This window comes from Biomphalaria glabrata, chromosome 15 (genome assembly GCF_947242115.1).
Source record: "Biomphalaria glabrata chromosome 15, xgBioGlab47.1, whole genome shotgun sequence".
Lineage (NCBI taxonomy): Eukaryota > Metazoa > Mollusca > Gastropoda > Planorbidae > Biomphalaria > Biomphalaria glabrata.
This window is the reverse complement of record NC_074725.1, coordinates 5,053,468-5,064,616: the sequence shown is the minus strand read 5'-3', so window position 1 is coordinate 5,064,616 and position 11,149 is coordinate 5,053,468.

The following is an 11,149-nucleotide window of genomic DNA, read 5'->3' as shown; positions in this document are numbered from 1 at the left end:
TCTACGACTGAAGGAGGCCAATGTATGTATATGATGTAATCTAGTTCACCTTCGTAATTAATAGTCACTTTCCTACTACTGTTATCTAGTTAGTGGATTTTCATGCAAAATGGTTCTGAATCATTAGTTACGTTTATTAACCTTAAATGGCGAAATCTTTCCTGCAGCACAATTATAATACAGTATGTTATTAGTGAAAGGGCAATAGTACACCGATCGACCCCCACCTACAGCGATGAAACTTCACAGCCAATGTCATGAGGTTGATTCTGTCCGGGACGGACAGATCTTTGGAGGGGGCAGTGTTAGTGTTAGTAGTAAAAATACAGCGTTAGAGGCGGACAAGCCCGTTAGCGTGATGTGGTACGGTATATATAGGCTCTTACGACACTCGCCCAGGACCCCTCTAAGGATAAGGCCGCCTCTGTGTGTGTTTCTAGGTGAGACATGACTTAGATCAGTAGGCCCATGGGGCGTTGTTATGGGGTGTATGTGTTTCCTAACTGATATGATTTAAATCATTGGGCGGTGTTATGGAGTATGCGTGTGTGTGTGTTTCCTAGGTGATATGAAAAGGGAATATTTATTGTTAGTTGTAGAGCAGGGGTTCTCAGCCTATAGGTCGCGACCCCTTTGGGGGTCGATTGACGATTTCCAAGGGGTCGCCAAAGACCATCGAAAAATGAATTGCTATTGTCTGTTCTTCTATTGCTGTGTGTGTGTGCGGGGGGGGGGGGGGTTGCGGCAGAGTGGGGGTTTGTAAATAGGGGTCGTCGAGCCTAAATGGTTGAGAACCGCTGTTGTAGAGAGAAAGAGAGCGCTAATTTAACGTTTGAATGATGCAAGATCATCGGCACTATCGTATGCTGTTCTACCTACTCCAGACGACTATGGGATGACAGAGTGTATTGACATGTTTTTATTGTGCGTTAGATTTGTCTCAATATCAATTTATTTCATTTCATCTCAAGTTAAATTTGTCTATATTGTTATAAAAGTTCTATTTAGTTTCGTTCAAAAAGAAGTCAACTAAAGTTATTTCAACTAAAGTGGTTTAGTTGTAATCTGCAATCCATTTGTATGCAGAAGCAGAAACAAGTTTGAAAATGCAACAGCGCCTGGTGATTACATATGCCCTACCTGCAACCGCAGCTGTGTATCACACAAGAACTTGCAAAGGGAAAAGATCGTCTCTCGAGTCGTAAAATGCCACGGGTTTAGTTGTCTACCAGCAGTTAGGTGCTATAAGTCGACAACAGGCGGCAAGTTGTTTCCATAGAAATCAGTCTCCAGTGATGCTGGCAGCTTCATTCCAAGTGTTTTTCAGCCGCTTTCAGATCATCCATGAAGGTGAGACGCCATGTTATTTGTGACTGAGTGCATACGATATCTCTGCTTGTGACCTTCAGTGAAGTCCAGTAGGGCGTCGGCGCCGTAAGCGCCATTATCCCGTTGATGGTTAGAAAGGCTTTTATCCAACCACCAGGCCTGGACATGGGGCTCTTCACCCCTGTCCTGTCTGAGGGCACCCAACGGTAGACGGCCATATCGGATGAATGGGCCAGACCGGGCCGTGCCGTGTACACAGCGCACCGTCCCCGTTCCTGGGTCCCACTCGCTACAAGTGGCCGAGAACAGTGCTAACTGCGGGGAGCTTGTCTCATATTCCTATACTGTAACCGCCACTATTCCGTGTAGGGACCGCCACTCCAGCTACGGGTCACTGATGACGGCCCCCATGTGGAACGGCGTGGCATACTATTTGGACTGGGTTCCGGGCGTTCTTTCCATCCCAATCCCGAGTGAGAGAAAAAAAAAGCAAAAGCTCACCCAGGGAAGCCCGGCCGGGCCTGGTTCGCTACTCGTACTTAGCCTATCTAGTCTCCACCCACTAGACGTTTCCACCGGAGGGCCACGCTGAAGGCGACGGGTAGCTGGAATTCATCCGGCTGCTTGTGACCCGATCGGACTAGAACAAGTGCAGTGGTCGCACGTTCGTTGCGACCGTTTCTCACTGGCCTTAATTACTGACATGCCGTTGATTTGTTCCCCTCAAGTTTTGCTCAATACATGTCATTATAACTAATGACATTGACATTTCAAAGTGCGTATCGCATTATGTACATGTGCTTTAAGTGCGTATACTTTGACAGGTGTTAACCTATGTGTGTGTGTGTGTGTATGTGTGCGTGCGTGTGTGTGTATGTGTTAAACATTATGTTATTTAGTAATAAAATGCTCTATTTGTTTACCTAACCTGCATAAAGAACTAGTGGTAAAGGACAGACTACTCTGCCATGCAGAACCTACTGAGCGAATAATAGTATTGATCACATGCGAAAACGTGATATTTCGTTTGTAAATGTTGGGTTTGAAAAAAAAAAAAAAGTAGGTTTTGGGGTAAAAAAGGGGGAGGGGCTGTGGTATAAAGTTTGCATTCTCGGTTTTCTTCTTTTACAAACTTCCGAGTTATAATTAATAAAAGTCACGTGATCTCTTTTCAGATCTACAAAAAAAAACAAAAAAAAACAAACTCATCTATGAAATTCTAATGAACAATTAAACAACTCTATTCTATCAAACTCTTTAGCTAGTGAAAGAAAAAAATTGTGACACGGCCGCACGTCATTTCCGCTCATATCTTTGTTTAGTTTTACATGTTTCTGAAGTTTCTTTCGATTTAAAGATTGCTACATCTAAGCCCAAAACTTCCGCAGGACGGAAGGAGTGACGACGAGCAAGGTTCGAACCCTGGACCATGGAGACGGCAGTCCAGAGCGCATGCCGCAAGACCATATAGTAAAATTCTCTGTATCGAGACATACAATCTTCAATCAGAGTTACAATCTTATACATCTTCATATATATTCAAAGTCTTTCTCAATCTTATAATTTTATTTTTAATAACACCCCAAAAATGGGTGCTAATATCGTCTTAGAACATCACTGAGAGTTGGCAACTCATCGACATCGTTAGCAGTTTATGAGTTATCAAGGGTTAAAGTAACTAGGTAGCCTATTATGACTCTGGTTAGGGTTAACTCTTTTTCTCCTAACTGACAATACCATCGTTGATTTAAACACACTAAATTAAATTAATGTTTGATTGTATAAACTTTACTCTGTATTATATTTAAAAAAGCGTGCATTCCCATTTAATTCTAGACCAAATTAAACATTTTCTGATAACAAACAAAAAAGTGATTGAAGCTTCATCATAACAGGGGAGTGAAATACTACTGAGTAAACAAAAATAGAATTCGTCGAAACGTGGAAAATAATTACGGAGAGAAAGAGTTAAGACGTAAGTTTTAGTATCACCTTCACCTATCCTTTAGACTGTTGCACCAATGGGGCACCACACAAGATCTGTTGACCGTCCTTCTCCATTCCTCTCTGTCTTTTTCCTTGGACAGAATCTACCCTCAACGGCTTGTTCATTCTTTTATGTTGTCTTCCCATCGCTTTCTCTGTCTGCCTTTTCTTCCTCTTAAGAGTGTTTTGAATCATTCCTTTTCACGGGCCAGTTTTGTTTTGTTTTTACCAAGCTTATATCAGCTCACTCCATCTGTCTGTCTGGGTGGAATCTTGTACACGTTATTTCGCCCACTTCCCATTCTCGGATCAAGTTGGAACTTTGCACAGTTATTCCTTAACGATCAAAAAACATGAATCAATAAAAAAAAAAAACTTAGCCAATTAGTTAATAGATTACTTGTTATTAATTTTGCTCTATATAGAAAATGTACTAAGACAACGGGAGATAAGCCATTCAATAATGAGAGATGTTGCAGCGATTGAACGGTGCTTTCCCCCTTCCCCAAAGCGCGAATGGGACTCTTGTCAGCATGCAAGATAGCAGACGCTTTAAAGTCCCAAGACCAGGAGAGTAACTTACACCATTGCGTAAAGTTATGGGAAGCGTGGTCGAGAGGCCAAGTGCGCTTGAACTTGGCTTGTCTTGGCTACCTAGAAGGGGGCTCGAGGTTCGACACCCGACTCGGGCAGAGTTGTGTTTGTTGAGCGCCTAAAGGCAGCACGGAAAACCAACTCCTAGATACTGGTCCACAAATGAGATTGGACCAAAAAGCGCTTTGAGCATGCTATAAGCATGAAAGTAGCGCTATATAAAAGCTATAAAAATAATTGATGCGATTTCACTCAACGGAAGCGAGGTTCTAAAAAAAAAAGTATTTTCATATCCATCTTTCTTTAATGTGACTATTTTATTTTTACAGCCCTGTTCTAAGTAGGGATATGGGGGGGGGGGGGGGGGGGTGGGGGGTACAGAATGGACAATACACTGGTCGCACATTTACGTATTGGTATATTTTGAAAATGTTATCTTGGACGTCGCCGGCTGGTTTTGTGGAGTGTGTGTGTGTGTGTGTTTGTTTGTTTCTATGGTGACGGTGAGAAGAAGCTCGCGATTGGTTGGTGGCTTTGCCGTGTGAAGGATGCCAGATAACAGGTACTGGCGTAAGCTGTCTTGGGTAGACAACTCTAGGATGCCAAAGTGAAAAGACGCGTTTTGTAGTAAGATTTTGATCCAAATGCATTTTCATATTATTGCTTAAGTCCTCTAAAGTCCATTATTCCCGACACATCAGTAGACTTTAATGCGTTTCTTTTGTACAGATCAGACAGGACAACATATAGTGGCAAAACAAGAAGAGGAGGACTGGTTTACACAATTTTACGCCATATTTGTGTATATACCACCCACAGCCAACACAGAGAAAGCAGCAAAACATTTACTAGAAATTGTACATATACTTACGACTATAAGTTCTGATGCTGTCCGACTAGTTATGGGAGATTGCAATTATCTTTCGTTAGCTCAACACTTGCCAACTTATAGTCTTAATTGTCAATCAAGGCACGATAAAACCTTGGACATGTGTTATAGCAACATAAAAATGGCCTACACATCTCGATCGTCATTTCCCCTCGGAGAGTCGGACCTCACAATGATCCATCTTACACCCACGTACAAACCGGTTTTAAAAACAACAAAACCTCAAGTACAGTCCATCCATCACGGTCTGATGACGCTGTTTTACAGCTACAAAGTTGTCTGAAGCAGATTGGGCATGTTTGCAAACAACTGCCCAGACAGATGAACTTAACACAACTGTTAATTCGTACATCCAGTTCTGTGAAAACATAATTATATCAAAGAAGAAAATTAAAAACATTCAGTAATAATAGACCCTGGATGACCAACGTTAAAAATTAAAATTCTGTCATCATCAAGAAGTTCATAGAAGTCTATTTATAAAGCGCTGGTTATGAGTGTCTATGTGTTTTTTTATTGTGTGTGAATGTTGTTCTCATGTACATCTATATCATGCATCTATATTGTTATTGTACAGGAGTTACGCTGAGGTTGTCAATTGTAATCAAAATGAATTTCCATTTGTTTGGATCAATAAAGTTATCTTATCTTATCTCTCTTATATTTCAACTCATCTCAAATATATAATTAGTTTTTTTTCACTAAAGAAGGTATTCAGGTTATTTAAAGTTTTATAAGTAAAATTAAACTGTGAAGTATTCTACCAGCAGTTTGGTGCTTCAAGTCAACGACCATCAACAACAGCCTGGAAAAAAAAAAGGGGGGGGGGGTGCAAAGTTGACTCTACATTGGTTGGTGATTTCAATGTTGATTGACTCTGCCTTGTGGACATCAGGGCAACCACTGGGCTCCTTCCATACCAAGCAGTACATCCAGAGAGAGAGAGAGAGAGAGGAAGAGAGAGAAAGAGAGAGAGGGGGGAGGGAGGGAGGGAGTGATATAGAAAGAGAGAGCGAGAGAAATATATATTTTTAGAGAAGAAGAAAGAGCGTTAGTGAATGTGAGTAGTAGAGAAATGGAGTCTCGGAGAGAGAGAGAGGGAGAGAGAGAGAGAGAGAGAGAAAGTCGGGGACAGAGAGACCTCTGGTCCACCAGGATTCTTTTGTCTGTCTTGGTTTCTTCCTCCTCAAATAAATTGAAAAAGAAAATTGCTTGAGATAGAGGAAAATAAAAAAGAACCGGAACAAACCCAAAACCTGATTAACACCAAAGAAGTTTCAATTAATTAGCAGAGATGAGACTTTTAAAAGACAGCGAACAATTCATCCCTAATCACAATACTTCATCTAAAACAAAAAAAACAAAACAAACAAAAAACACATTAAAAAAATAAATTTAAACCAAACTTAGGCACAATCATTTCTACATTTTAATCATTTAAACACCAAACAAGTTTCAAACCATCCTGCAGAATTACGCATAAAATATTTCCATAATGATTTCAAATCATGGAAGCAAACAGTCTGATTCTAAGTAATGAAATAGAAAACTAATTAAAAGCTATTTGATTATCCCCACAATTTTATCCTGAGAAAATGAGTCAATACGATTGAAGAGGTTAACAAAAGGGCGATTACTCGGAGTTTTATTTTGGGCACATCAAGAAAAGGAGAGACGCACTGAGAGGCTCAGAATAGATTTTTTTTTCCTTTTTCAAATTACTTAAGAAAAGACTGATAGATAGACAAGTATTGACCAAACTGTCGAACGCAATCAATTTGAGTGAGCAGTGCTATGGTATATAGGGAAAAGGTGTCTAGAGTTGGAAGCTAGACAAGGGAAAGTGCAACTAAAGAACTTGAAGCATAAAGTAAATAAAATGTCCATAGATTTTAACCCTTTCTCTCCTAACTGACGATGCCAACGTTGAATTGAGTCCATAAAACTAAACGGATTTTCGAATTTCTAAACTTTAATTTGTGTTGTGTAAAAAGCGCATGGATTCTCCTATAATTCAATACCAACTATAACATTTTCTGATAACAAACATAAAAGTCATTGAAGTTTAATCACAACAGGATAGTGAAATACAAATAATATAAATAATTAAAATAATTACGGAGAGAAAGAGTTAAAATGTATACCATCAATACGATGCATGCACTTCTACTGGTAGATAGACTAACTCAGGTGAATTGACTCATTTAGGGAAGAATAGTCAACATAATCAACTAGAAAGAAAATGTATGTGTGGAGTATTGTCACAAAAGTCATGAGTTCATAAAGTCTTGATGTCACAAAAGTCATGAGTTCATAAAGTCTCGAGGTCATAAAGTCATGAGTTCATAAAGTCTCGAGGTCATAAAGTCATGAGTTCATAAAGTCTCGAGGTCATAAAGTCATGAGTTCATAAAGTCTCGAGGTCATAAAGTCATGAGTTCATAAAGTCTCGAGGTCGTAAAGTCATGAGTTCATAAAGTCTCGAGGTCATAAAGTTATGAGGTCATAAAGTCATAATGTCATAGTCAAACGATCATAAAGTCATGAGGTCAGAAAGTCACAAAAAAAGTATAATATCATGAGGTCATAAAGTCATAATGTCATAGTGAAGCGATCATAAAGTCATGAGGTCAGAACTTCATAGTCATCACGTTCATATAGTCATGATGATATAGTCAAGAGATCACAAATTCATGAGGTCATAAAGCCGCAAACTCATCGTCATGAGGTCGTGAATTCATGAGGTCATAAAGTCAAAAGGTCTTAAAGTCATAAGTCATGCCCGGCTATTTGGGATGTTGCACAATCACGTGTCTTAACTAGAAACATTTGACAGAGGAAAGGAAGAGGGGTCATATAACAACCTCTCATTTTGTTTACCATTGATTATGAACAGTAATTGATTTCTTCTCTCATTGTTTGTAACAAACTATCACAGCTACGTAATTTTGGAGTAAGATCTTTTTAAACCGGTACCGATCATAAAAACCCAAGAATCTTACAGTTTCAGACTTTCTGTCCTCGTTAGCCCCATTCATCTACAGTGATCTACAAGGCTATCGAAGCAGGACGTTTTGGTGCAGCCGTTTTGGTGCAGCCGTTTTGACGCGAAGGTAGTTTTTGGCGCAGCCGTTTTGGCGCATTGGACGTTTTGGCGCAAAATATTTTGGTCACATTATTTAGGTTCATTGTATTATTTCTTTCAGAAGAATGATACCTATCCTGTGTTTTGTACGTGTGTTTGTGTTGAACCTTTTTTTTTTCATGTACAGAACAAAAGATATTTGTGTCCGTTATTTTGGGTATTTCAGTTTGTTATTTAATTATTGTTAAATCACTCATATTACACAAGACCAGGCCGCCATCCATACTTCACAGTATGCGTGCATGAAATAGTCAGAGTTATTAAGACTTTTTTTTTCGTGTGTGTGTTGGGGGGGGGGGGGGAATTGGTAGAATGTATGCTTTGTTTATCTTGGCATAATATAGTGAAAAATCATCAGATTACATCTCGCGCCAAAACGTCTCGCGCCAAAACGGCCGCGCCAAAACGTCACGTACCGCAAGCCTATAAATTACAATCATGATTATCCTATAACGAAAGTAATGACGTTGTCGAGGTTTTAATTTGTATAAATAGCATGTTAAAATTTCTCGAATCAACCATAATTTTCCAGTGGTACTAAAAATAGCTAAAAGAGTTTAAAAAAAGGTTCTGGTTCTTTTTTGTATGTTGTAAAAGCTAATTGTGGAGAGGGTACATATACAAGGGAAGACAATTAGCGGAATCGGTCATTAAGTTTCCAGCTTCATGTTAAGTCTACTGTTGTGAATTTATGATTAAAATTAACTTATAATGTTTGTTTATTGTGTGTTTAATAATCTGTTCGTGGTTTCTGCTCGAGGAATTGAACTTTTTATTTTATAAAGAAACTTGATTATTTACTCGCCCGGCTTACTGTGGGATTTTTTTTCCTGCTGGTTTAACTTTTGAAAATACCAAGACGTACGAATCAAATAATGTTCTGTTACTGTCATCGATTAAATACCGAATTCAGTTTAATTGTGTTCTATTATTAGGCCTAGTCTATACATGGAAACCCCTTAGAGATTTCACCTGATCTGATAGATGGCCCCCATGTGTACGTAGACGGGTTCAATATAGGGTCAATTAGGGGTCAATAAGCTTGAGAAGCAAACGATTCCAGCCAGCTAGTCAAGAAGGCGGAGACAGAAATGGATATCGGAATTCCCCGTTATCTCTTGGCCTCAAGTCTCTTCAAAAGAGCTCCTGGCACGTTCCTACTTTTGGAGTGTCAATAAATCTTTTAAAAAAGAAGAGGTTTTCCTCCCATAATCCTCTCGATCAAGGGGGACTTTATTCTCTTTCTATCTCAATTTCTTTATAGATTTTTTCTTTTTGGCCTTTGGATCAAGCTAAGGGTATGATTTTCCCTTCCGTTCGGCCAACACTTAATGATTTTCCCTTCACCCTTTTTTTAAAATAACAAATTATTTGCCCATCGTTGTCTGCCCATCGTCCTCTATTCTTCTTAAAATCCCTCTCTCCCTCATTTATCTTCATCCTCTTCTAAGTTTCAACTTCTCTGCGTTTTCAAGGAAGTTTCTACCACCATCAGGCTAGAGTTTACTGTCGCAGAGAGCGGTGAATATAAAATTGATCATTTGAAAGAAAACAAACTTTTAGGACTACAATCCGAGTTTGTAATATTTGGTTTCAAAAGAATTGGCTAGATTTAGCGTATTTATATTCTGACCGGCTAAAAGGTCTAGGAGTTTTAAATGCCAAATCAGTAGGCCATGGAACTATACTACCAATTTAGCTTGCTTTACGCAGCAATCACGGCTACTGAAGACATTAAGGCTTTCAACGATACAGTTTAAGATTTGCATGGATAAAGCCATCACTAAAATACTATCAAATTCGCACTTCCGTAGTATTCCAATTTATCTTTTTTTATAAGAAAATCCTTAGTCACTTTCCGCGTGAAAGTGACCGATAATACTATTTCATTTATCTATATCAGTGTTCCGCGAGAGGAATGGCTAGGTGTTTCATGTGAATTGATATCTAGGTGAAGAAAATATTTCATTAGCTTTTCTTTGTAACGTAAACAAATATTCTGTAAAAGCATCTCTATCAATCGATCTAGATTCTAATTTGAAACAGAGATCTGAACGAGTTTGTTTTTTTATCTTATCAAATACAGACGTGACTTCAAAAAAGATGATTACGTCCTACACGTATTCCTAGGTCAATCTTGTCATGCATGTTAAGCAATGACATACAATTCGGCCAAGTTATTGGTTTTTCCTGGCTCAATTTGTCTGAAGAGAATTAAAATATTTAGAAACAAGATCTTTTAGTTTCACTTTCATACCTACAGGTGCCAGCAGGAATTTGGTGTTTTCAAAATATAGAAACAGGCTTGACCAGATAGTAGAACTCAGCTGACCAATATTGTGCCTGATATATTGAGAAGTTATATTCTTCAAGGACACAGTAGCATCAGTCGATAAACCAAAACGTTAAAAATTGTGTATGTCTGCATTTTATGCGTGTGTGTTTTATACCGGTACTTAAATAAAAATGGTACATTTAGAATATGGCTCATTTAAAAAAAAATAAACTTCATTGTAAAAGAATCCAACAGAAAAAAAAATGGTAACACAATTTTTTTCAAATGTTGCGCGTGTTCAGGAACCACTGATCTATCTGGCTGAAGACTTATCTGAGCATGCTCTGTACACACCCACACCGACCCACTGTACACATGAGATGTACACGGAATGGCACGTTACCTCCAAACTACAAATTAAAATAAACTAGTGCTGACGATTATCAACCCCCCCAAGTTCTTTAATGTTTCCCTCGAGATACGACAGTGAAACGATTTTGCAAAGTTCTGATTATATAAACAATGATTTTTGCCCATCCATAGGCTATCACTCACAATGGATGTAGGCCCTGCTATTACACACAATCGATGTAGGCCCTGCTATCACACACAATGGATGTAGGCCCTGCTATCACACACAATTGATGTAGGTCTAATCTGATCATATATTTTTACTGCCTACACTATTTCTAGACCTTGTGAGCAGTCACGGTGTTAACGCTTGTACTCATTTTAATTGACTCGAAACCAAAACTAATCAATTTCTGGGCTCCACTTTGTCAATCAATTTGCACACTACACATCAGTGGCATGCAGGATGGAATTTTAATGTGTTGATATTTTTTTTAAGAAAAAAAAAATGAACAAATCAGAGAACTGAACATTAAAATGACATATCTTCAATGAACACACAAAGTTCCATCCAGACAGG